The 26692-nt window shown below is 32.8% G+C and overlaps 1 protein-coding gene across 2 annotated transcripts in view; it reads right to left on the bottom strand.

Moving 5' to 3' along the window:
- Positions 1-26446, bottom strand: part of TFPI (tissue factor pathway inhibitor) — a 57416-nt gene extending 30970 nt beyond the window's left edge. For both annotated transcript variants that reach the window (XM_054562761.1, XM_054562762.1), the window contains exon 1: positions 26167-26446. The gene's annotated coding sequence lies outside the window, so the exon portion shown is untranslated. The remainder of the gene's footprint in view (positions 1-26166) is intronic.
- Between the last annotated feature and the right edge of the window lie 246 nt (positions 26447-26692).

Here is a 26692-nt window from a genome sequence, read left to right on the forward strand (position 1 = left end):
AGGTGGAACAATCTAGGGTTAGACAGGCAGGTTTGAAGCTGGATCTCAGAAATGTCTAGCGTCAGGAAGCTGAACATCATCATTGCTATTGCACTCCTTTGACAATAATAATTGAGATGATACACAACACTTGGTGGGTTTTTGGTGGTTGTTTTGGTCTTACTTCGTGTTATGATGATCTGCTTGAAAATATGCTGACTTTGAAAACCATCATATAAGTGTAACCAATATGTCAATATCCTAGCATCCATCAGTTTAAAAGTATAATCGCAGTATTTTCCTTACTGTTCGACTTACATTTTCCTGCTTTAAAACTTATTTGCCCCATTTTTTTCTACAGAGACATCGTTTTTACTATTTTACTCTCCATTTGATTGATAGTTTATTGCTCAAATGACTATAGCATCGCTTGCAAAAATTTTCATTGTGCATTCCTTTTAAATTTTAGAACTGTTCAATAATATGACTCATGTTTTATTTCAAATTTTCTAACATAGAAGCCAGCTTAATGAAGTTCATGGATAGCAGAAGAACAGTGATTAATCAGAATGGCTGGATATATTTATACCCGCATTCTTAATTAGTTAAACCTATGGTAGGTGCAATTTTGCACCTGGTTTCTTTCAAACACCTCCCTCAAAAAACACATTTGTTATGTGTGTCATATCAAGATAAGTTGTGACAGTCCAGTCAAAAATGCTCTAGGCATTTATTTAAATTTATCTACTATAGAGAACCAGTTTGTTCTAAAGGAAATTCAACAGCTGGAAATTGTTGGTGTGCTCTTCAAAAATCTAAGTTAAAGTAGACTGTCCATTATCTTCTTTTTAAAACCAAGTATAATTTTTGCACCATGATAAACAGGTGGTCGTACTGGTTCTTGGGTTGGACACCTCTCTTTGAAGAAATGGCTCCAAAGTTTCTTGCTAAATAAATACATTTCCAAATTTATATGACAAGGGACTATATTCCTATAATATGTTTTTGGAACATATCTTGAGAAATAATGTTATAGATAAGGAAAACTCTGTAGATTTTCTGAACCAGAAAAATGTATAAAAAGGTATGATGTGAGTTGTGTTTTGATAAAATCGAGAGTATATGAAGAGATGTTGAGAAGGCAAAATTATAAGTGAAATTAACAGCTAGAGTGCTTCAGGGTATCAGATTGAAATTATGAACAAAGGTCATCAGTGGAACTATAAGAAAAGGACAGCTGTGAGAGACCTTTTGAATTAAGTATTGATAAAACTGAGTAGCTGAGAAGATATAGGATGTGAAGGATAGAAGGTTTAAGTATATCTGCAGTGAACTGTGCTAGTAATATAACTATTAATAACTTATAATTAATATAAGCATTAACTATTGTGCATATTAGGAATAAATTCAGTTCTGGGAAGATTGCATTAGACACTATAAATGTACCTGTAAAAGAGCAGTTAAAGACATAAAGCAGGAACTGAGACATGTTCCTGCCATTGTCATCATGAGGCAAGATCATTTCACCGAGGAAAGTGTCCATAAAGTTATTCCTGGCCTCCTTTGAACTTTACTTCCTGTCAGTCATTACAAAATTGCTCAGCTTTCTGGACACTACCCACTAATCCTTTGGCTCTGTTAAAACTGCTGAATCTGGAACAAACCCTGCTCATTTTAGATTTAGTGCTTTGAAATTGCTATTTCCTACTGTGGAAACACACTTCTGCAAGATACTGGAATAGAAGGCTCCCTTCTTTTGGTCAGAACCCTTGTCAGGTATCTTCTCTTTTAAAAGATCTTCTCTGAGCACAATTTAAAAAAAAAATCACCATCAATTCCTGTCATTCCCTATCCCAAAAACTTGGTTTCTTTTCAAAGGCTTTCAAATCTTTTCATTTTTGTGTTATAGGGGGTCTCTATATATTATGAATTAGTTCTTTGCCAAAAAATATACCATGAAGACTTTTTTTATCTGGGTCTGTGGCTTACCTTTTCATTTTCATATAAGTATCTTTTGATGAACATACATTTTTAATTTTTATACTTTTGATTTGCAATAATTCAAAAGCTATTAGTATATTCATCCTCAGAGCTGTAAAAACATTGCCACAATCAATTTTATAACATTTTCATTACTCAAAAGGAAATTCCCCCCACCTTTAAGCATACCACCTCCCACACAATTTCTCCTTTCCCACGTCCCTAAGAAACCATTAATCTACTTTATGCCTCTATATATTGCCTAATTATAGCTATTTCATACAAGTAGAATAATGAAATATATAACTTCTTGTGTCAGGCTTCATTTAGTATACTGTTTTCAAGGTATATCCATGCTGTAGCATATATTAGCACCTTATTTCATTTTATTGCTGAAAAGTTATATATTATAAACTACAATTTATTTATCCATTACTTTATGAACATTTGTGCTTAAGTTTTTGTGTGAACATAAGTTATCATTATTCTTGGGTATATATATATCTAGGAGTAGAATTGTTAGATCAGATGGTAATTTTGTTTGGTCAATTGAGGAACTGCTAGATTGGCATCTAAAACAACTACACAATTTTATATTTCAATGCCTTGCTTTGTACTAAAATATTTTCATTTTTAGTGTAGATATTTTATATAATGTTCACAATTTTATGTTCAATACTAAAATAATGACTGACAAGGAATACTTGATGAATAAATTAGTATAAGCTTTGTAAGCTGAAATTAGATTGAAGTGTGGACCTCTGGATATATCCATGCAGTTTTATTTATTTTTACTAACTCCACAAAAATTTAATAGATTAAAAGCAAACATGATGGAATGGCTTTCCACCCATACCTTTTTCTAATTGTACCCTTCCTTTGTTTTGTTTATTCCATTTTCCTAGAGGTATGAAATATTTCAATTAAAATTTTGTTTAGAAGAAATTAAAAAAGAAAATGTAACACAAATGGAGTAGGCTTTATGTTTATAAAATTTTTGCATAAGTGATAGGTATTTTCCAGATCAAAGAAAGAAGACAAAGGTGATTGCTGAAATCCAATCAACACAGATGGCAAGAGCATAGGAGAGATGCCAAAAAAAAGGTGAAATTAGAATATAGGTAATTAGGTAAGAATATAAGTAATTAGGTATTCTTTTGCTTTGTGGTACCATGAGGCTTATATATGGCAACATATACATGTAAAACACCCAAAAACCTATAGTAAATACCCAAAAGATAAAGACAAAAGAATGTTAAGTGTACCACTAAAGGAAGTTATTAAACCACAGAGAATAAGAGAAGAAGAAAGGAACAAAGAGGAACCACAAAAACAGCCAGTAAACAGTTAACAAAATTGCAATAAGCACATACCTATTAGTATTTACTTTAACTTTAAATGGGCTAAATTTTCCAATCAAAAGAAAGAATGTCTGAATGGATAAAAAAGCCAGTCCCATCTATATGCTGCCTGCAAAAGACTCACTTTAGATGTAAGGCTGCACACACAGTGAAAGTGAAGGAATGGAAAAAGACATGCCATGCAAATGGAAACCAAAAGAAAGCTAAAGTAATTGTATTTATAACATACAAAAGAGATTTTAAAACAAAAAGTGTAATAGGAGACAAAGATGAGTGTTTCATAGTGACAAAGGGGTCAATCAAACCAGAGGATATAACATTTATAAATACTTATACATCTGATATAGGAATACCTACATATGTCAAGCAATTAACAGACCTTAGGAAGACAAATAGACAGAAATTCAAGAATAGTAGAGAATTTTAATATTCTTACATCAATGAATACATCATTCAGACAGAAAATCAGTAAGAAAACATCAACACTAAACAACACATTAGAAGAGAGAACTTAACAGATACATACAGAACATTTCGTTCAAAAGGAACAGAACAAATTCTTCCAAAGTGCACATGGAACATTTGCTAGAACAGATCAGTGTTAGGCCACAAAACATGTCTCAATAAATTTAAGAGGATTAAAATCATATTAAGCATCTTTTCCAATCACAAAAGTATGAAATAAGAAATTAATTACCTAAAGAAAACTGCAAAATTCAAAAATATGTACAGAATAAACAACATACTACTAAACAGCCAATGTGTCAATGGAGAAATCAAAAAATAAAAAATACATTGAGCCAAATTAAAATGGAAATGGAACTTACCATAGTTGTGGAATGCAGCAAAAGCAGTTTTAAAAAGAAGATCATAACAATAAATGCCTATCTCAAGGAACAAGAAAGCTCTCAAATAAATAACTTTATACCTAAAAGAACTAGAAAAAAACAGTACCTAAATTTAATAGAAGAAAGGAAATAACAAATATTACAACAGAAATAAATGAAATAGAGACAAAAGACAATAGAGAAAATAAATGAAACTAAGAGCTAGTTCTTTGAAATGGTGAGCAAAATTGACAAGACTTTAGCTAGATTCACCAAGAAAAACAGAAAGAGGACTCAAGTAAATAAAAACAAAAATAAAAGAGATGTGAGAACTGATACCATAGGAATATAGAGGATAATAAGACTACTATGAAAAATTATATGTCAACATGTAAATTCCTAGAAAAAACCTACCAAGACTGAACCATGGTGAAATAGAATATCTGAACTGATAAAATATCATTTAGTTATAAGAAATTGGTATCAGTATTCATAAACCTCCCAAAACACAAAAGTCCAGAACCATGTGACTTCACTGGTGAATTTTGTCAAACATTCAAAGAAGAATTAATACCAATCTTTTTCAACCTTTTCCAAAAGCATGGAAGAGAAGGGAACTCTCCCAAACTTATTTTATGAAGGCAGCATTACCCTGATATAAAAACTAGACAAGGCCAACACAAGAAAAGAAAACCATAGGCCAATATCCTTGATGAATGTAAATGCAAAAATCTTCAACAAAATACTGGCAAACCAAACTCAGCTATATATTAAAAGGATTATACAGCATAATCAGGTGGGTTTTATTCCAGAAATGTAAGGATGCTTCAACATCCACAAATCAGTCAACATGATACAGCACATTAACAAAAGAAAGGATAAAAATCATATATATGATCATCTCGATAGATGAACACAAATTACTTTTAAAAATTTAACACCCATTAATGATAAAAAATTTCAACAAAATGGGTATAGAAGGAACATACCTTAACACAAAAATGATTGTATATGACAAGCCCACAGCTAATATCATGCTCAATGGTAAAGATCTGAAAGCCTTTCCTTTAAGAGTAGGAACAATGCAACGATGACTAATCTTGTCACTTCTATTCAACATAATATTGGAAGTACTAGCCAGACCAATTAGGCAAGAAAACAAAATAAATGGCATCCAAAATGGGAAGGAAGAAGTAAAACATTCATAACTTGCAGATGACGTATTATATATAAAAACTGTAAAGACTCTTTCAAAAGCCAGTAAGAACAAATTAAAAAATTAAGTAAAGTTGCAAGATACAAAATCAATGCACAAAAATCTTTTGCACTTTTGTACACTAATAAACTAACAAATAAATTAAAAAGTAATTCTGTTTATGGTTTAATCAAATTAAAATATCTAGAAATAAATTTAACCAAGGATATGAATGGATATTGAAAACTACAAGACATTAGTAAAAGAAATTGAAGAAGACACAAATAAACAGTAAGATAGTCTGTGTTTGTTGATTGGAAGAATCAATATTGTTAAAATGTCCATCTTATGCAAAGCAATCTATAGATTCAATGCAATTCCTGACAAATTCTAATGCCATTAAAAAAATTCAACAAATAGTCTTATAATTTGTGTGGAATGACATAAATTCCCAAATAACTAAAGCAATCTTTAGAAAGAACAACACAACTTAAGATGTCATGCTTCCTGATTTCAAACTGTATTACAGATCGATGGTTATTAAAACAGTATGGTGTTGGCAAAAAACAGACACATAGGCTGATGGAACAGAATGGAGAGTCCAGAAATAAGCCCACACATGTACAGTCTATTAATTCATAAAAAAGAAACAAGAATATACCATGGTGAAAGGACAATCTTTTTAATACATAGTGTTGGAAAACCTGAGCAACCACATGTAAAAAAATGAAACTGGACCACTATCCTATACCTTAGACAAAAATCAACTCAAAATGTATTTAAGACTTGAACATAAGATCTAAAACCATAAACCTCCTAGAAGAAGATATAAGCAGAAGCTCCTTGGTGGGTCTTGGCAATGATTCTTTGAACCTGACACCAAAAGCAAAAGCAACAAAAGCCAAAATAAGTAAGTGAGACTGCGTCATACTACACAGCTTCTGTACATCAAAGGAAACCATTGACAAAATGAAAAGGTAACTTACTGAATGGGAGAAAATATTTGCAAATTGTCTATATGATAAGGGGTTAATATTCAAAATACATAAAGAATCCAAACAACTCAAAAGCAAAGATACAAACAGACTGATTAGAAAATGGGCAGAAGATTTGAATAAACATTTTTCCAAAGAAACTATACAGGTAGCCAATAGGTACATGAAATGATGCTCAATATCATTAATCATCAGGGAAATCCAAATCAAAACTACAAGTTATCACCTTATACCTGTAGAATGGCTATTATCAAAAATACAAGAAATAGTAAGAGTTGAAAAGGATGTGGGGAAAAGGGAACCATCATACACTGTTGATGGGAATGCAAACTGGTATAGCCACTATGGAAAGCAGTATGGAGATTACACAAAAAGTTAAAAATATAACTACCATATTATCCAGCAATTCCACTTTTGAGTATTTATCTGAAGAAAACAATAACACTAATTCAAAAAGATTTATGTGCCCCATCTTCATAGCAGCATTATTTATAATAACCCAATTATTACAACCTAAGAGTCCGTTGAAGAAGAATGAATAAAAAATGTTTATATATAATATATATTATATTATACATATAATGTTATATGACATTATGCTAAGTGAAATAGATCAGACGGAAAGACAAATGCTATATGATCTCACTAATATGTGAAATAAAAATTAAACTCATAGCTTCAGAGAACTGATTGGTGGTTGCCAGAGGCAAGAAGTTGGGGCAGGGAAAATGGGTGAAAGAGATATAAATTTATTTTTAAAAATAGGCATTTAGTGTTGTTTATGGATTGGTAGAAGTTAGGAAGAAATTTAGAATATGCTTGAAAAGTAAAATTAACAAAGATTATCTTCTCCTAGAAAATTTTGTGGTTTTAAGCCTGGAGATGAGATTAGAGAAAGTCTGTCAGTTGGGAGAGTTGTTTTTCTCTAATTGTATTTGGCAGGGTAAATAATATGACAATGTTTTGATAAGCATGAAGGCAAGAAAGAAGGAGGTATAACAGGAAGCAAATTGCCTATCAAGCATTATTAAGAAATTTTCAAAGAAGCATTACTTGAAATTTCACCACTTATTTATGATATTAATATTCTCAAGAGAATTTGTGAAGGAAAGAGAAGTGGTCTGTGTAAATCCAGAAAGTGAGGAGCCTAAAATGAAAAAGGGATCCGAGTCCACTGGGGCTAGAAATATTTTCATAATTTGACTTTGGTGATTGGAAAGAAGAGAACAGCTCAAAGAAATGGCAAAGGGTATTGATGTGGATGAAAACTTATGGCAAGATTCAAAGAGGAAAAAGATCACAGATTATGGAGAAGATGAACAGTAGGCTAGGAGTGTAGCATTAAATTTATAATGCATAATTTTGTGAAATGCATGATATAAGTTGTAGACAGTTACTGATCTATCATTAGTTTCAGGGTACGCTCTCCTTACTTTATCATCTTTAACTTAATCTGGAAAATCACATATTGTGTTTATGTATATAGGATCACCATGGAGCTTATAAAATTTAAACTTCCTAGTACAGATTTTCTTTATCACGTATCACATTTTTTTATTTTTAAAAATTTTACTATTAATCTCTAAATGAAATGAATACTTTCCCATGTTTAAAAGAAAGAAATTTCCTTTTGGCTGCTTCTGCATTTATGGTGTACTAGTGAAAGACAGGAGAGACAAAAACCTGATGACCAGGAAAAGAGAGAAAATATAACTTGAAGAATAATTCCAGTTTTCTGCTCAGCAGTGGCTAGCGCTATTCTCTTGGTGTTTATTACTTCTATCCCCTCAATTTGGCTGATCCCTAGGGTGCCTACCCTCTGCCCACTAAAACCTGGAGCCTGTTTTTACCCTTCACCTATGTGCTTTCTTGGCTGTTTCTCATTGTAGGTGAGTTTGTAGCACTGTAATACCAAGGATAATGAATGAAGAAAAAAATATTAGAATAAAACTGTAATGGAAAGAGGGAGATAAAAAGGCCTATAGGGATTCTCATAGTTGTATATATTATTTTTATGTTTTGAAGTTTACTTTTTATAAGTAGTATTTTCAGCAGAAAAAATAAATATTCATAATGATTAGGGTCTGGAAATAGATTCTTAAAGCATTTTTTACTAGACTTCCAGCCTTTTTCTCACTTACATATTTTTTATTGTATTTTTTCCATTACCATTTATCCCCTTTACACTCTTTTCCCTCTGCAATCCCCACACTGTTGTCCATGTCCATGAGTCCTTTTTCCTTTTGGCTCAATCCCTCCACCCCCTTGTTTTTGGATAGATAGTTGCATAACCTCAGTGAGAGGTTTGAGAGCCAGACTTTTCTCAGAAAAAGAATATTTCCTGAATAAATACATTGTAAGAATGTAAATCTTTAGGCAGTTTCCGAAGAGAAGTCTAATGTTGTGTGGCTATTTGTCTGCCACATACCAAATTCTAACAAGTCAGTACAGAGCCTTCTTTATCTCTTTGCTATCTTCCTCTCTGTGACTCATATTCCTGGGACACACAGTAATCACTATGAGCATTATTTTGGCAATCAGGATTATTTATCTATGACACTAAACTTAAAAAAAACCCAATTAAAAAATGAGTGAAGGGCCTGAATAGACATTTCTCCAGAGGACAAACAGATGGCCAATAGATATATGAAAAGATGCTTAACATTACTAATCATCAGAGAGATGCAACTTATACCACTAATAAAGTATCTATCACCTCATACCTGTCAGGATGGCTATAGTCAATAAATCAACAAACAAGTGTTGGTGAGAATGTGGAGAAAAAGGAACCCTCCAACACTGTTGGTAGAAATACATATTGGAGCAGTATCTGTGGAAAGCATTATAGAGTTACCTCAAAAATGAAACTGGCTTATGACCCAACAGTTCTACTTCTGGGAATATATCTGTAGAAATCCAAAGCACTGATTCAAAAGGGTGTATGCACCCCTATGTTCATTGCAATGCTATTTATAATAGCCATGATTTGAAAACAGTCCAACAGTTGATGAGTGGATAAAAAAAGCTGTGGTTCATTTACACAATGGAATACTACTGGCCCTAAAAAAAGAACATTTTACCCTTTGTGACAGCACGGATGCACCTAGAGAGCATTATGCTAAGTGAAATAAGCCAGTCAGAGAAAAACAAGTACCATAAGATTTCACTCGTATGTGAAATTTAATGAACAAAATAAACTACCAAACAAAATAGAAACAGACATAGAGAACACACTGCTTTCTGTCAGAGGGGAAAGAAGTTGTGGAGCTCAGTGAAATAGATTAAGAAAGATAAAGTACCTAGGGATAAATTTAACCAAAGACACAAAAGACCTGTATGCAGAAAACTATACAACATTGAAAAAAGAAATTAAGGAAGACACAAATAAATGGAAGCATATACCGTGCACATGGATTGGAAGAATTAATATCCTTAAAATGTCCATACTACCAAAAGCAATTTATAGATTCAACGCAATCCCTATTAAGATACCAATGACGTATTTCACAGAAATAGAACAGACATTTCAAAAATTTATATGGAACCATAAACGACCTCGAATAGCTGCAGCAATTTTGAGAAAGAAACACAAAGTAGGAGGGATCACAATACCGGACATCAAACTCTACTACAAAGCCACTATACTCAAAACAATCTGGTACTGGCACAAGAACAGACCCATAGACCAGTGGAACAGAATAGAAAGCCCAGAAATAAGCCCAGGTCTCTATGGACATCTAATATTTGACAAAGGGGGCAGAAGCATAAAATGGAGCAATAACAGCCTCTTCAACAAATGGTGTTGGGAGAGCTGGATGGCTACATGCAAAAAATTGAAATTGGATCATCAGCTGACACCATACACAAAAATAAACTCAAGATGGATAAAAGACTTAAATATAAGTCGCGACACCATCAAAGTCCTAGAGGAGAACATTGGCAGGAAACTCTCAGATATCCCACGCAGCAATTTTTTCACTGATATGTCTCCTAAAGCAAGGGACATAAAGGAAAGAATAAACAAGTGGGACCTCATCAAAATAAGAAGCTTCTGCACGGCTAAAGAAAACATCAGCAAAATGAAAAGGGAGCCAACCATTTGGGAAAATATATTTGCTAATGATACATCAGATAGAGGTTTGATCTCCAAGATATACAAAGAACTCACTCGACTTGACTCCAAGAAGACAAACGATCCAATCAAAAAATGGGCAAAGGACCTGGGCAGATGCTTTTCTAAGGAGGAGATACAGAGGGCCCAGAGGCATTTGAAAGGATGCTCTGCATCACTAGCCATTAGAGAAATGCAGATCAAAACCACCATGAGGTACCACCTCACACCGGTCAGAATGGCCATCATAAACAGATCCACAAACAACAGGTGCTGGCGAGGCTGCGGAGAAAAGGGAACTCTAGTCCACTGTTGGTGGGAATGCAGACTGGTGCAGCCACTATGGAAAGCAGTGTGGAATTTCCTCAGAAAGCTGAAAATGGAACTGCCTTTTGATCCAGCGATTCCCCTGCTGGGACTATACCCTGAGAACACCAAAACGCCAATACAAAAGAACCTATGCACCCCAATGTTCATAGCAGCACAATTGACAATAGCCAAGTGTTGGAAGCAACCTAAATGCCCATCAGTAGATGATTGGATCAAAAAATTATGGTACATATACACAATGGAATACTACGCAGCAGAAAGAAAAAAGAAGTACTAAACTTCGCAACAGCATGGATGGAACTGGAGAGCATCATGCTAAGCGAAATAAGCCAGGGGGCGAAAGACAAATACCATATGATCTCACCTATAAGCGGAACCTAACCAGCAATGCAAAGAAGCAAGGCAAATATGACCAGCAACACTGAAAGGGAAAGAAATCAACAGAGACAAGAGGGAAGGCGGGGGTAGGGAAAGGGAAGGGAAGGGGAAAGTCAAGGAACATATAGCAAGGACTCATGGACAAAACCAAAGGGGAAGAGCTGAGGGAGGGAAAGTGGGAGGGGGCAAGGGAAAGGGGGGGGGAAGGCAGAGACAAATGTATTTAAAAAGTAAATAAATTAATTTAAAAAAAAAAGAAAGATTAAGCAAAAACAAAAGAGAAAACTCATACACACGGACATCAGCATGGTGATTATCAGAGGAAAAATGGTGGGGGTAGGTAGCAGAGGTTTTAAGTGGGATCGTTAAGAATGGAAGGAGATTTGACTTGAGGTGGTAAACATACAATACAATACAGTGATGATATGTTGTAGAATTGTGGCCCTGAAACCTATATAATTTCATTAACCAATGTCACCTCAATGAATTCAATAAAAAAGAAAAAAAACAGCTAAAATTAAGATGAAATATGAGGTTCTGGTTACATGGTATATATAGCACATTTATTTTAAGAAACTATATGGGAAGTACAAAGATATATAATTATAAAACATCATTTTTTATAATGACATTATTTTTTAAGTGGTTTCTTATCTATTAGATTACTATGTCTTGACAACAGTGCTATTGCTATGCAGCCCATTGAGCAGGTATACTAAATTGATGTTCGAGATACACAATTTATTTTTCAACAGTATTTGCTTACAGCTAGTAAGTGACAGGCAGGGCTAGATCCTGGGCTTTTTCCAAGCATCCTTAAAATAAGCAAGACTTATGGGCCAGAGACCAAATTTAATTAAAAAATATAATTAAATATATTAATTACTTATATCATTCTACATTCATTTCTCTTTGAAATATTACTCTTACTGTGACTTAAAGAAGATGGTTAGCAATATCATCAAAGGAGCTACAGGAGAAAAACTGGATTTTCTGGCTGGCTAATCCTTCAAATACAACTCAATAACTAATATCACTTTTTAATGTGATCATTATTATAATTTTTGATTCAGTGAGTTGCTAAAATGTTTTCCACTCCTGGCATAAAGTCTATACTTGTTTAATGATTATATTTATTACTGTGTAAATATTTCCACATCACTTTATCCATTTATAGGTCTATGGGAAGTTTCATTTTGGCCCAAGCCCTAGCTAATGGTATTAGAGAAGAGCACCTAAGCATAGGACCCAGAAGGTCACCCAGCAGTCAAAACCTGAATGAATAGATTAGAACAAGGCTACTACACAAGGGAAACTTTTTAATAGAGGTACTTGAAAACCTGTTTTCTCTTTTTTCCCAAACTTTAGAGGAAATAGAAACCACATACACACACAGGCACATACCCACATCTTGGCTAAAGACCAGAGATAAAAAGAGGAAATTCCTATTTTATTAAAGTTCCATTTCAAACATGTCATTATAGTCAGCTCTTGAATGGTCTGGGGTTAATTTTCTGTAGATTAAGTCTTTGTTTAGATTTTCTGTCTAGATGCCTGTTTTTAAGCCATTTTTCTTATGATAGGGGGATTAAATAACAGTTTGTGATGTTAATAACAACAAATCATAATGCAAATAGCAGTTTACACTAATGGATCTTCATTATTATTTTTTTCTCATGTGTATCTCCCACTCACCCTATAATAATGCTGTTTTCTTCCTTTGATAGAGGACATAGTGATTCAAAATGGTAAAACATCCTCTAAGCAAACAGCTTATAAGTCGCAGTATAGGTGTGATTCTGAAGCAAATGCCTTTAATCATTGTTTTATGTCTGATTTTTTAAAAAGTGTTGCAAAGAAAATTATATATTAGTAAAAATTATACTTATAAATTAATTTATGGATTGGTTGCTCTGATTTCCTTTCATAAAAATAGTAAGTAAAGATTTGAAAAAAACACTACAGATTTGAATAAGGCAATCACCATCTTACAATGGAATTGTGTTCTCAACCACATTGGTAAGGTAAGTTTTATTTGAACTTTGAGTATACAATGCTATAAATGAAGTTTATGTTGTTAAGCCAGCTAATAAAAAAAAGAACAAAAGAGCTCAAGGCTAAAGATAGACAGCCTTTGATGATTGAGTCCATGTTTAAGGTTTGGCACAAGGTTGAATTAGATCCACTTGAAGGTGATTTTTCTTTGATTTGACGTCAAACCAGCTAAGAAGACTTAAAATGGATCTTCACTAGGGAATGATAAAGATGATTTCATGTATTAAGTTCATAGGCCTGTCTTAGTCTACTGGAGCTACCATAACAAAATACCACAGGCTGGTAGCTTAAGCAGCAGAAATTTAATTCTCACAGTTCTGGGATCTGGGAACTCCAAGACCAAGGTGCATGCTGGTCAAGTTCCCAGGGAGAGCTCTCTTCTTTCCTCTACGTCTTCACATGGCCTTTCCTTGGTATGGGCATATATATATATATATATATATATATTTAGATTTCTCTCTTCCTCTTCTTATAAGGCCACCAGTCCTATCAGATTAAGACACCACCCTTATGACCTAATTTAACCTTAATTACTTCCTAAAAGCTCTGTCCAAATACAATTACACTGGGGGTATGGCTTCTATAGATGCATTTTGAGGTAGATGTGATTCAGTGAATAATGGGACCTAGTTTTTTTTTTAAGAAAGTGCCTCTAAACTTGTTTGTTAACTTTATCTAAGAACAAAAGTCACTTCCCTTTTATCAGGCCATGGGAGGAGATGCGTTATCTCTAGAATGCACTTTTTAATATGTAAGCCAATCATTTCCTTTCTGCTCAGTTATAGACTTTCATGTTCTATTTCATGATGGGTTATTAAGCCTAAGGCAGGACTGGCTATGGTCTACAACATTCCTATAGGAAATGCAGAAATCACTTATATAAGAAGGACACTTAGGATGCAGTTCTCCCAAATTAAGTATTTTTGTTTTTTTTCCTGAGAGTACATCTGTTCTGAGAAAAATAATTGTTCTCTGTAGATCTCTTCTAAGAAAAAAAATGTCTTTTTAAGTTCACACCAAGAAGAAAAAGACTTGGCAGATAAAATAGACCCTCACTGCCTAACCCCTTCTCTTTTGTAATTCCTCAACTGCACTCATAAATCGTATGTTAGAGAGCAGAAGGCACTGCCTTGTACATCAATTCTTGTGAGTTGAAATTCAGGAATAATTTTCTCTCAGCTGGAATGCTGTGTGGGCTAACTATGAAATAACTCAACAGTTTTATTTTAAAATTCCAGATTTTTTTCATAATTTTGAATAGTAAAGTTTGTAGCAAAAGATTGTAAGGACTTGGATGCCAAGTACGTAACATTTGCTACATGATTTTAGGAAAATGAGCAGTCATTATCGCTATTATGGAAAAGACGTAGCAACATTCTTAACTGCTTCATGGAACCATGCTCTGACTCAGTCACGTAAATGCTATGGGAATACAGCTTCTATCTCAAAGCTGTGCTCAAATGGCATTTCCTCAGAGTTCTTCCATTTTTTTTTAAGGGTTTTTTAAGGGTTTTTTTGTTTGTTTGTTTTGGGTTTTTTTTTTTTTTAGAGTGAGGGGAAAGGAAGGAGAGAGGGAGGGAAAAAAATATCAGTGTAAAAGAGAAACATTGATGGACTGCCTCTCTTGTACATGTCCCAGCTGGGGACCAAGGCCGGCAACCCAGACATGTGCTGCGACTGGGAATCAAACAGGCGACCTTTCACTTTGTGGGATGATGCCCAAACAACCGAGCCACACCGGCCAGGGCTCAGAGTCTTTCCTTTTGTGCCTGAAAAAAAAAAAATAGCTCCATGATTATGGTCTACTCCTCTCCCATTTTTGTTGTTAGTTACTGCACTTATTCCTATGTAACACAATATATGTTTACTTGTTTATTATATCTCTTCTCTGTCCTTAAATGCTGAAATTATGTCTGTTCTGTCTGGTACCTAATAAGAGCTCAATAAATATATTTGTGGAACAAATCAATGAATTAAGGAATCTATAAAAGTTAATTTTTACAAATGTAAAAAGCCACTGGAGGAATTTAAAACAAATGTATAAACTGAAATTATTTGAAACCATATGAATGAAAGTGAACATAAGGGACCTCAATTATAAATTAATTCTCTATTAGAGAAGACAATAAATGTTCACCTAATTATCTATTCCTTTTTCCACCCTCACTTCTCAGAAAACCTGCTAATATTCTCTATTCATAAAACTGCTCCCCAAACTCCTATAGAATGGACAATAATGGATTCACACTATTATAGTATCTGGCCAAGGCTGACTTGCCTGACTTGACAAGGGTACACACTTGTACAGACAGAGGTAAGTTGCTGTTCTACAGAGAGGGGTGTGATGCATACCTCAACAGGGGGCCAAACACTACTATATTTTCTTTCAAAATAATTTAAGGATTAAAAATAGATGAAATGGAGCAAATAAACATGTTAATATTTCAAATGTAGGGCAAGACACCATGGTAAAATAAAATGAAAAGAATGGAAAAAGGAAGGAATAAGAATGATGTAATTTGAATATCAGCATGGTGCTTTCTAGTTCTTAACTAGAAAAAATTTTAAACATCTTTGAGATTCAAGTTTTTTTATTTGTTAATGAGGATTATATATAATAACCTACTTGTGTTGATGACAAGTAAAGGTGTTATGTGTAAATCACACAGCACATAGAGATCAACTACGCAAAAATTGGTATTCATGCAGAAAAATATTCTTTAATAAGGGAAAACATAAGGTCAATAAGATTATGGATGTACTTACATCATTTTGTTCAATTTTTAAAAATGTTGTTTCAGTCATCTTGTTTGTTCACTTATGCAACAACCATTCTCTGTCACTTTTCATTGACAGTAGATGAGTTGAATATGTTCATAATTCAGTTCTCAGGGATAGATAGCCTATGCCCAGCAAAGGAATAAATTTATAAATAACAAACTCTTCATTAATCCATATAATTATGGTGAGCCCATTTTTCTTACAGTGATTGTTTTAGATATTTTTACATGATAAAGCTTTGGCCAATGAGGTTAGAGAAGAGGTATGCTGTCTTTCAGGGGTTGGGGATGGGGTACTTTTAAAAAAGATTTTTTTTTTGAAGAGAACTATCCTGAGCTAAAGATGACCTGCTGTGAATGATGAAAATAAAATAATGGAGAAAACCTAGATTTGTGTTGAATTAACCACTCTGGAAGCTTCCAACCCAACTACTTTGCATAATGTGGGATAAATTGCCTCACTATTTAAGCAATGTGCTATGACTTTGTCCTACCTACCTGCAGCCAAATGTAACAGCTGAGTTACTTTGCTGTTTTTGTTTAAACTGGTTATTGGCCAATGCTTTTCAACATTTTTAACTCAAGGATGCTTGGAGGATGGGAAAAATAGCATTAAAACTACTAAGTCAAAGAGCTTTGTAATGCTACATCCCCCCCATTTTTTTATTATTAAAATGTTTTGATATTAAAACATTTTCTGCTATAAAAGAATCAAATTTTCAGATATTTAACAATTATATCAAATATAAAATATGAGAAAAATAAAGCCAAACATTTGTATCTGATAAGTAAATTAATATTAGAAGCACAGATTGATTTAAAAGTAAAATCAAAACAACAACAATAAAAAACAAACCCCCCAAACTAATTGCAGACTATTACTCTAATCATGTTTACTAAGAGATTGGCCAATTCACTAGGAAAACATCAATTAGACTTGGCTCTTGGTTCAGGAAGTCATACTTCTAGAGAATTGCACAATGTAAAATCCCGTATTTTTAGCTACTAAGTCAAATCATAACACATATCTGTATTTTAGGTTGTGACAATTTCATTGATGAAAATATTTGTTACTCTATATTTTTTAGTTACAGCAGTAGTTATCAGGTATGGTTTTATAAAACAAGTAAGATTCCTTCAGGAATATAATATGTTACAAACTGTTCTCTGTATAGGCCTCACTTCTTATAATTCATAATGTGAAAAATAAAAGTGAAAAACAATCTCATAGAAAAGAGTGATACAAGAGAGAAAGATTGAATGTCTTCATGATACAACCAATAGCATATAACGTGTAAACAAAGTTTATTTAAAAAAAACAAAAACAAAAGCAAAAACTGAAGTGGAAGACAAGTTTAAAATTATATACTGCTAGAGATAAAAGAAAGTATAAGAGATAAATATCTGGAATATCCCAGTTTTTTTAATGAGGAAACTGAAGTCCAGAAACAAATTTTTCCCGGTAAGTCTTACATTTGCTTATTGACAGAGCTTCACCTTGAGCACAAGAATCTTGGTCATTCAGAGAAAGGGCAATTTCAAGCCTTGGAAAGATTCGCTATTCCCCCAAATACCTTCTCTTTTTATGCCTAAAGTAAATTTCAGATTATTTATAATCTGTAGAAATTATCATTTCATCAAATCAAACTAGGGAAAATTTTTATTCTCTGTTCTGGGCCAACATCCTACAAGTTAAATAAGTCAAGAAACTCATCAACTAAAACAACAGCTTTAAAATTTTTTTATGCTTGCATTTTTGAAGAGGAAAAATAATCTTTTTCTAAATAATAATAAGGAATATTAATTCTTACAGCCATTTAAGAGAGAAGAGTGAAGGCCTGAGATATGGAGAAAAACAATTAAGAAACAGTAAGAGGGGGAGAATAAAGAGACAATTAGGCAGTTAAGAATAGGGAAAATGTAGATCTGTAGACATATTTCTAAAAATTTTTAAGTGAAGTCCCAAAAGAATGTGATATACTAAAATTACAATGAACAATGGGAAATAAAATAATAAAGGAAATAATTTCAAAGGATTCCTTCTTATACAGTTGCCCATAATGACTAAAACTTTTTTAGGAAAAAATGTATGCAATTATTTTTTCTGGATTTTTACAGTTAAATTTGTAAGCCTTTTTTTCAGAAGAAGGTGGCATTCCTTTCTTTGAGTCATTTCACCTTTCCTCATCACAGTGACTCTGATTCCTGTACTAATCCAGTTTCCTTAGAAGCAAAGCTCTTCATCACATGCAAAAAAAGTGGAAAAGGTTTCCAATTTTATCTTTAATTGGAGAGAAAATAACAAGTAAGAGTTGGTATTATATATGTAAACCAAAATGGAGGTTTCCAAGAACACAGTTTAGCTTAACTACTGATGTCAATAGCTCCAAATGGAAGGAAATGGAAAAAAATACAAATAAATATTTAAAAATTTGGTGTGAGAGAAAGAAAAGAATTGCATACATTAGCGGTGTCTCTATTATCTTTACTGTTCATACTAAGAAAGAGAATGATACAGAAAGACCTTTGTCTACTCTTTTTTCCTGCTTTTTGTATCTGCTTTTTCATGTGCCCATTATTAAGATAGGAAAATGGTATTTCAGGACCATTGTTTCTCTAACTATGTGTCAACCTGTTTATCAGTTATACAATTAATTTATTAATTCTAATTAATCTATTACTTCATATTGAATATGACATTCATGCGGAGGGGGTATATTTACTTTGGAAAAATGGAAAGAAAGACAGTTGAGATCTTCCTAAAGGAGTTCAAATTAGAATTTTGAGTCAGGTAGATATTACCTTTTTTTGTTTCAAGGATCAATAGCTAAAGTCAGGTTGGTTTCCTCATTTCCCCTCAAAATCTGTTCCCATCCCAGATTTTGTCTTTGCTTAGTCAAATCCACTGGAGGTTTCTTGTCTTTCTGTTTCTGATTACCTCAGCTTATGTGAGAAAAGGAGAGCAAAATGTCAGCTCATGTATGAGAACTTTTTTCAAAATGTTACTATATATTTTTCCTTTAGGAAAAGGAGAGCAAAGTTTGTACTCAATATACCTGAGGTTAGATATTGAAAACATTTTGGTGTCAGATACATGATAACTTTCCAAATGTTAGCTTAAATACTGTAAACATGATGAACCAATAATGATTAATTTTATCACTCCTCAGTGAAAGTAATGCTGCTGGTGAAATAAGTCCTAATGTGAAAAACCTTGGAATTTCTGACTGTGCTCTAATGAAAAGTATCTGGGGAGGGGTCTGAGCTGAGTTCAAGTTTCGATCTGCAGCTGTCAGTGACCATGCATATATCTTTAGATGACATCTTGAGTTCAGCTTCTCTGAATTATCGCTGTAAAGGAACAGGGAGTCCCCAGCAGCTGAGTCACAGTCTTCCAGTAACTATTAAATGTTGATCTTCAGCCACTTTCATTCAGACTGTAAAGTGTTAGAGTCATGAAAACTAACTATTGGCCCAGAGAATGAAAGGCAATTGGTGCTATTTTTTTTTTTTTTTATTCAAAGCATCTCTTGGTTCCTCAAACTGAATGCTCATTATTTTACATTTTTATAAAGACCAATTAGTTTGTCCGAATTGCCATTCCTTTTTTCTACTATCCAAACTTTATCTAACACATAATCACATAAGCAGGAATCAGAAACATTTACTTGCTACATGTCCTACTTAATTCCCTCAACTGGAACTTTCTGCAAATCAAGACCAAAGTTTTAATATTTTTAAAGCTCTTTCAAGTCCTAACAATTAGGTCGACTTATAAAATATCACATTGTACACTTTTTCTTTCCTGCAAAGGATCTCTTATAGGAAAAGCATACAGGTAAGCTTTGAAGATATGAAAAATTGAATCTGCTTATTCATGTGTAAAGATAGAATTAAAAGAGATCTTAAAATAATTTTTTTTCTTGGCCTAGCATCTTAAAAAGATCCTTTCTCTAAGATTTTTCTTTTATTAGTTCACAGGATAGCTTATCTCTGCACTCCCCTCTTCTCCACCCATGTCAAGTTTATCTGCCTTTGAAACCTTTATCTTGCCTTCTTCAGGACATATTATCTGACACTCTTTTTTTAATCCTATGTATGTACTCTTTTCCTTAGATATTTAATCATGTCTCAGATACATCTTTCATGGTGATATGTAAGCTCCTGAGAGATCTGAGAAAAACTACAGACTTCCTCTAAAGCACAAATAAACTTATGCATAGATATTTTTTCAGGTACATTTTGAAGGCCATCCATAGATCCTACTTGTTCAATTCTTTTCAGGTACGTCTTTGAGTGCCTGTTAGGAAGGATAGTTGGTCATCTGAATCTCTCTAACTTCTGAATAAGGAGTTGATAATATTAAATGCAGGTAATGGGTGGTGAGGAGTAACATTGACCTAATAGTGGCAAACTATAGGCAAACGCTGGTACGTCAGGAATTTTTTACTTTTCCAAGGGCTAAAATGAATGAATACAAACTTAAAATGGCTTTAAAGGAGTTTCATCTACAGCTGACCACATACAGAAATCTCTTTGCCATGTGAATTAAGACTAATCTAAACTCTCCTGATTGAACATCTTTCTTCGGTTGGCATATTCTTCAGCAATTCCTTAAGAGAAAAAAATAAAAAGAGAGAAGTCTGAAACCAGGATAAAATAATTGGCACTAAAAACAGGGCCTAGATGTTGATAGGATAGATTTCTTTTCTCACAAATTTTTGATAACCTACTTTAGTAGCACCTAGCTGTGGTTGCAATAATGATTTCTTGATTGTATACCTGTTTCCTTGTGTACTCTACAATTGAGATTAACACCACGGAACTCAAATAAGATGCTTAATGAAAACTCTGTCATATAATTCTAAAACCAAATTCTAATGCTAAGGATAAATTTTGTCTATCACATTTGTCATTTTGGATTATCTGTTTGATTCAATGGTCTAAATAATGGAGCAGAAAGCACCTGAAACTACTCTTCCTTTTATAAAAGGAGAAAGTTTCATTTGTATTGTCAATTAACTTTCCCCAGCTTTCAATATGTGGAAGTAGCCAGGGAGCAGGGAGGAAAGATAATTATGAGACGTTGTGATAAGAATTATGTCAGGAAAGGCAATCTTTATTTTATCATAAACTCTAGGGACTCTAGGTAATTAACACTAATTGTAATTTTCAAAATACCTGTTGAACAAGTAACAACTTGGTTGTTTTTAAGCTTGTAAAATTAGTCATATAAAATAGAGGACAGTAATGTATTAGCTGCCCAAACAATTATTATTATCAGAAAAACATAAGGAAACAGACTCCTTACCTGAAATGAAATAATTATTTTCACCAGCTTGACTAATGGACATTTATAAAACATTCTATTCCACACATATTTTCAAAGGCATACAGAACATTAAAAGTTAGACCATACTCAGGGCCATAAAATAAATCTCAATAAATTATAAATAATTTCACCTATATAAAATTTTTACTTGGACTCTAATAAACTTAAACAGAAAAAATAAAATAAAATAAAGGTATTTGAAAAATCCCCAAATACCTAGAAACTAAATAACATTCTTCTAAAAAACTCATGGGTCAATGATAAAATCATAAGGAAATTACAGAATATTTTGAAATGAATAAATATGGAAACAGAGCTTATCAAAATACAGCCAAAGTAATATTTAGATAGAAATTTACAGCAAGAAAATTTAAGATATCTGAGTGGATATCAATGATATAAAGATGGAACAGCAACAGAGAAATGAAACCAAAGACTAGGTCTTTTACAAGGTCCATAAAATTGATTAACCTTGATGTAGACTGATAAGGCAGAAAAGAAAAGATGTACAAATTACTAATGTTAAGAACTAGAAGTTTCACATTACAGATTACAGTATAAGGAAATATTATGAAGAAGTTTATACCAAAAAATTGGACAACTTAAATGAAATGGACCAGTTTCTTGAAAGCCACAAACTACCAAAGCTCACTCAAGAAAAAACAGATAACCTACAGAGCCCTATACTTTTTAAAATTGAGTTTTGTAAGCATAGTTTTCCCACAAAGAAAACTTCAGCCCCGTATGGTTTCACTGGTGAATTCTACTAAACTTTTAAAGAAGAAATAATACCAATTTTACATGAATTTTCTATAATATTTAACAGAAAGGAAGGAATACTTGCAATTTAATTTTGTGAGGCCTGAATTATCCCATTATCAACACTAAAAGAAAAAAGATGTTATGGCTAAAAAGCATTAACCTCCAGTATAACAATATCATGTCAAAATATGTGCAAATTTCCATCATGAAACAAACAGGAATATCTTGTTTTTCTTTTTAAAGCTATAGGTATCCCAGTATTATAATATTTGTACTTTTTATTCTATTAAGAAAATATAAAGAGATTATTGTGGTTTTAGAATTCTTCAAACTAATTTATTATTAACAGTTTCTACTACCTTTTTATGGTACAATAGATATAGAATAAAACTTGTTATTTTCATCATTTTTCAGTGTACAACTCAATGGCATTAATTAAAGTGACAATGTTGTGCAATCATCACCGATATTCCCCGGTTTTTTACCACCCAAACAGAAACTCTGTATTCATTAAGCAATAGCTCACCATTCATTCCTTCCTCCAGACTCAGGTTACCTTTAATCTTGCTTATTCTAGACATTCCATATAAATGGAATTACACATTATTTGTTTTTTTTTTTGTATGGCTTATTTCACTTGGCATAATATTTTCAAGGTTCATTCTTAATGCATGAATCAGAAATTCATTCACTTTATAGTCATGTATATTTGAAATCAGTTGTACACAAAAGGAGTTCATATAATATCTGATATAATAATTTTGAGTCATTTTCTGGGGTACCTAGAAGTTTCCTACATAAATTTTAAACATATATCAAAATTCTGCAACAAACGCTATTATTCTGGAAATTGACCCCACTACTGAGATTTACGCCATTTCTAAGCCTTGGGAAATGAGGAACGATGTGATGCTTAGAGATGAGTATTATGGAATTACAAATGGGATAGATGTTGATAAGACTCACAAACAGGAGAGATGGATTGAGGTTGGCAGCACAGTGGTGGTGTGGTCCAGTTGAAGGGTGTCATTCCCACAGTATGCTTGTAGTAAGAACACCACATTTTATGTGTCATATTGACTGATACTTTCACATTTCTAAGCTAATTAACAACATATGATATTTATTCAGTGTGTAGAAAATGCTGCCATCATATTTTGACTGGGAATTCCTTGCAGTAAATTCATGTATCTGCAGGCACCTGTGATTTACCAGAACATTTGGGACAGAAATAGTGCATCATTGGGACTCTGACTATGGAGCATGGTGTCCTTTCACTCTTGTGTTTTTCTCAATTTAGAGGGAACATAGAATCCCAAAGGAAGGCTTAAGAGAGAGTAATATAGCAGATTTGACATGGGTCCAATGCTTTTTGTTACTGTTTCTGGAAAGAGGAAATTGGAAATGATTAGGTCACTCTCTGCCTTTTGGTAGTTGAAGCTTAGGCTCTGGTTCTACATGGCACCTGACACTTAGAGAAGTAAAAATAAGGAAGAAGGAGTGAGAAGACTGGGCCTCTAGAGATAACATATCACATCAAGAAAGTAATCACTGAGGATCTCAGAGACCCAAGAATGATTGTCTAACATAAAAAGAACTCTCTGGAATAACTTGCACTCTTTCTTCATTTTGGTGAGATTAATATTCAGGAATAAGAACTTCAATAGTCACTTCAAGTCTTTAAGTGAGATTTCTTCTAATGCACATAGTTACAATCAGAAAATTATAGTATTGGTATAATTTTGTAAAATCTATAATGTACTTAAAAGTTCTTTGTCCTTAAGAAGTCAACTCTGCAAATTAAATTCCTCAAGTTAAGTATTTCAGATGGTAAACAAAAAAAAGGAGAGAGCTTTAATTGAAAATACATGAGTTGGATTTCAGTACACTTCTCAGATCACGTCTACATAGCAAAAATAAATTAATGGTATAATTAACCCATTTTAATCAATATTATCATTTAACTTATTTAATTTATGCTAATAAACAAGATTTTTAAAAAACCTGAGTACTTCCATTTCCTTTTCATATTTGTCTATTCTACCTTTATGTATATATGTATATATGTATGTATTTATTTATATTTTTGGCTGCTTGGTTAGTTTTTTTCTTCTTCTGTTAAGTAGAGATATTAGTTGAAATGTTTTAAAAATTTGTGACACCGAATTTAACGAACCAATCTTTCTTAAAGAATCTATAGCACATTTATTATGATTTTGTTAGGTTGCTAGGGAATAATTAAACCTTTTAAGGTTATCCTTTTTCCCTCATAGTTTATCATCCTGTCCAATTATTGTTTGAATTTGTATAATGTAGATATAACTATGATCAGAAAATTAATGATTAAAGGATGGAATAAATTAGTTATGAAAATTATAATTTAATACAAAAATAATTGTCCATTTTATAGATTATCATTATTATTTTTACATTTAGCAACAATAGATGGTCCCAATTGAAATAGTTGTGCAACCAACAAGTGACTAAAGACTAGAGTTATGAACCATCAGACTAGCAAGCAGGAACTGATGGCATAATTCACAGGAACAGGAGTTACATTTCCCAAGGGAGTTTTGATCTAGTTACTGGAGGTAAAACAAATGCTTAAAGATATCAGACTGTACCTTTACAAAAGAGTTCTCAAATTTAGCATAACTAATATAAATAGGAACCAAATTGTACTATAAATGTCATAAAGTTTTCCAACAATATTCTATGGTCACCAGAAGACAAATTTGGTTTTACTCTTAAGTATTTTAAAATTTTCCTCTTATTTCTCTATAATGTTAGCTATCTGTATTTACTTTAAAACTTTTTAATCTGCTGATCCCGATGAATATTTCATTTCACTTTATTAGCCTATAGGCCTCAAATTAAATTTTCATACTCTAATAAATTTTCAAAGAGGTTATTCACCCTTTAGTTTAAGGAATAGATGACATATAGATAACATGTCTTGAAATAATCACTCATTAGAATGATGAACTTAAAAGAATCTTAAAGTGCTTTATGAAAAGATTTTGTTAGTTTAAAAGACTTTGCAATACGTCAAAATTGACACAACTTGACCCCTCTGACGTAAATATTATGCTTTTACACTTGAAAAATGACTCTGTGGCTGTGTTTCCTGCTTGGGTTTGACCTTTGTGTTTATGTTATCATATATTACACAAAGTCATTTTGTGACTAATTCCTAGAGCTCTGAGTCATGGTGTGGCTCTTGCTTATCTTTTTTGTTTTTTTCTACATGCAACTGCTTTTGGTCCCCATGTTTTGGTAACACTCTCATACAAATGAGCTTTTTTCACAATTAAACAATTGTCGTCATAGTTCTGTGGTCATGGACTTCTGTATTATGTGCTTCCTATTGCTACCAGAAGCAAAGTTTCACAACCAACAAGAACATGACAGTACGTTGTGTAGGTATATAATCTATTGCTTTAATTTACATAATTGCTCTACATATAAAATTGATTATATATATTCTTATTTAAGTATCTTAGAATACAATCTTTGGTATTTGCAGACTTGTAAAATATTTCCATAAAGAGATTTGTTAATGCTGGCATAAAATAATTTAGATTACAAGTATTTTAATGCTTATATCTCATTTTAAATATCATTAATGGCAATGAAAAAGTTTTCTTTAAACATAAGGATCTTACATAGTCTCTTTATTATATTTCTTTACATGTCACTAAATAATATTTAAAGATAAACCATATCTTCAGAAAAGTCCAATTAAACAAACATAATTTGTAAAGAATTGCCACTACAGGCTTAAAATTATTAAAAAAGACTACATTTGACAAACTTCTTACAAAATTGTTTATAATTTTAGAAAAACATTTATTGCATATATATTTGTTTAAAAACTAAATGCAAACTTTTGAGAACTTAATTTTGCATTACAATATGCATTTACTTTTTTTACAGGCAAGAGTCAATTTTTGTTTCAGGGTTCCAGACAATGGTCCTCCCCACTCTTCTTTACCTCTCAGTAACTATCCTGCCTCTCCCCCTAAAAAAAGAAATAAACGTTATTTCTCATAGGCTAGAAAGTGTATTTCTAAGTACTCACGCGTAAAATCTCTGAAGAAAGTTCTTGGAAAGATTTTTTTCAAAGCGGAGCTGAGGTTGTTTTGTTTTCACTTCCAGGCATTGAAGCGAGTATTTGTCTTTTGTACTTCTTTTTTTATATAGATCAAGAAACTGGGGGGCGGGGGGCTGAGGGAGGGGAGGAGTGGAGAATAATGAAGGGAATGAAATCTGATCCTGCTGGGAGTGAAAGGGCAAGCGAAGAATCTGCCCAAAGTCGCTCCTGTCTGTCGGCGCACTGAGGAGCCTCCGAGGCGCTTTCAGAGATCACAGGCATGTGGGAATGGCCGGGCTTCCTGTTTAGGTCTCTCCAACTCTCTTTAGACTAATTTTGCCAAACTCCTCAAAAGCCTTTTTTTTTTTTTTCATTTTTATTATGGAAGAATCTGCCAAAGGAAACAGCTTACCCTACAACTTCAAATTCCTGTTTTTGAATAACTGTTTATTTTGCTTTCCAGGATTCTTTTGGTAATCAGTTAAAAGAAAGAAAAACCTTTCCAGTTATATAT

This window comes from Pteronotus mesoamericanus, unplaced genomic scaffold, assembly GCF_021234165.1.
Source record: "Pteronotus mesoamericanus isolate MK-2021 breed Mesoamerican mustached bat unplaced genomic scaffold, CSHL_Meso_final scaffold_651, whole genome shotgun sequence".
Classification (NCBI taxonomy): Eukaryota; Metazoa; Chordata; class Mammalia; order Chiroptera; family Mormoopidae; genus Pteronotus; species Pteronotus mesoamericanus.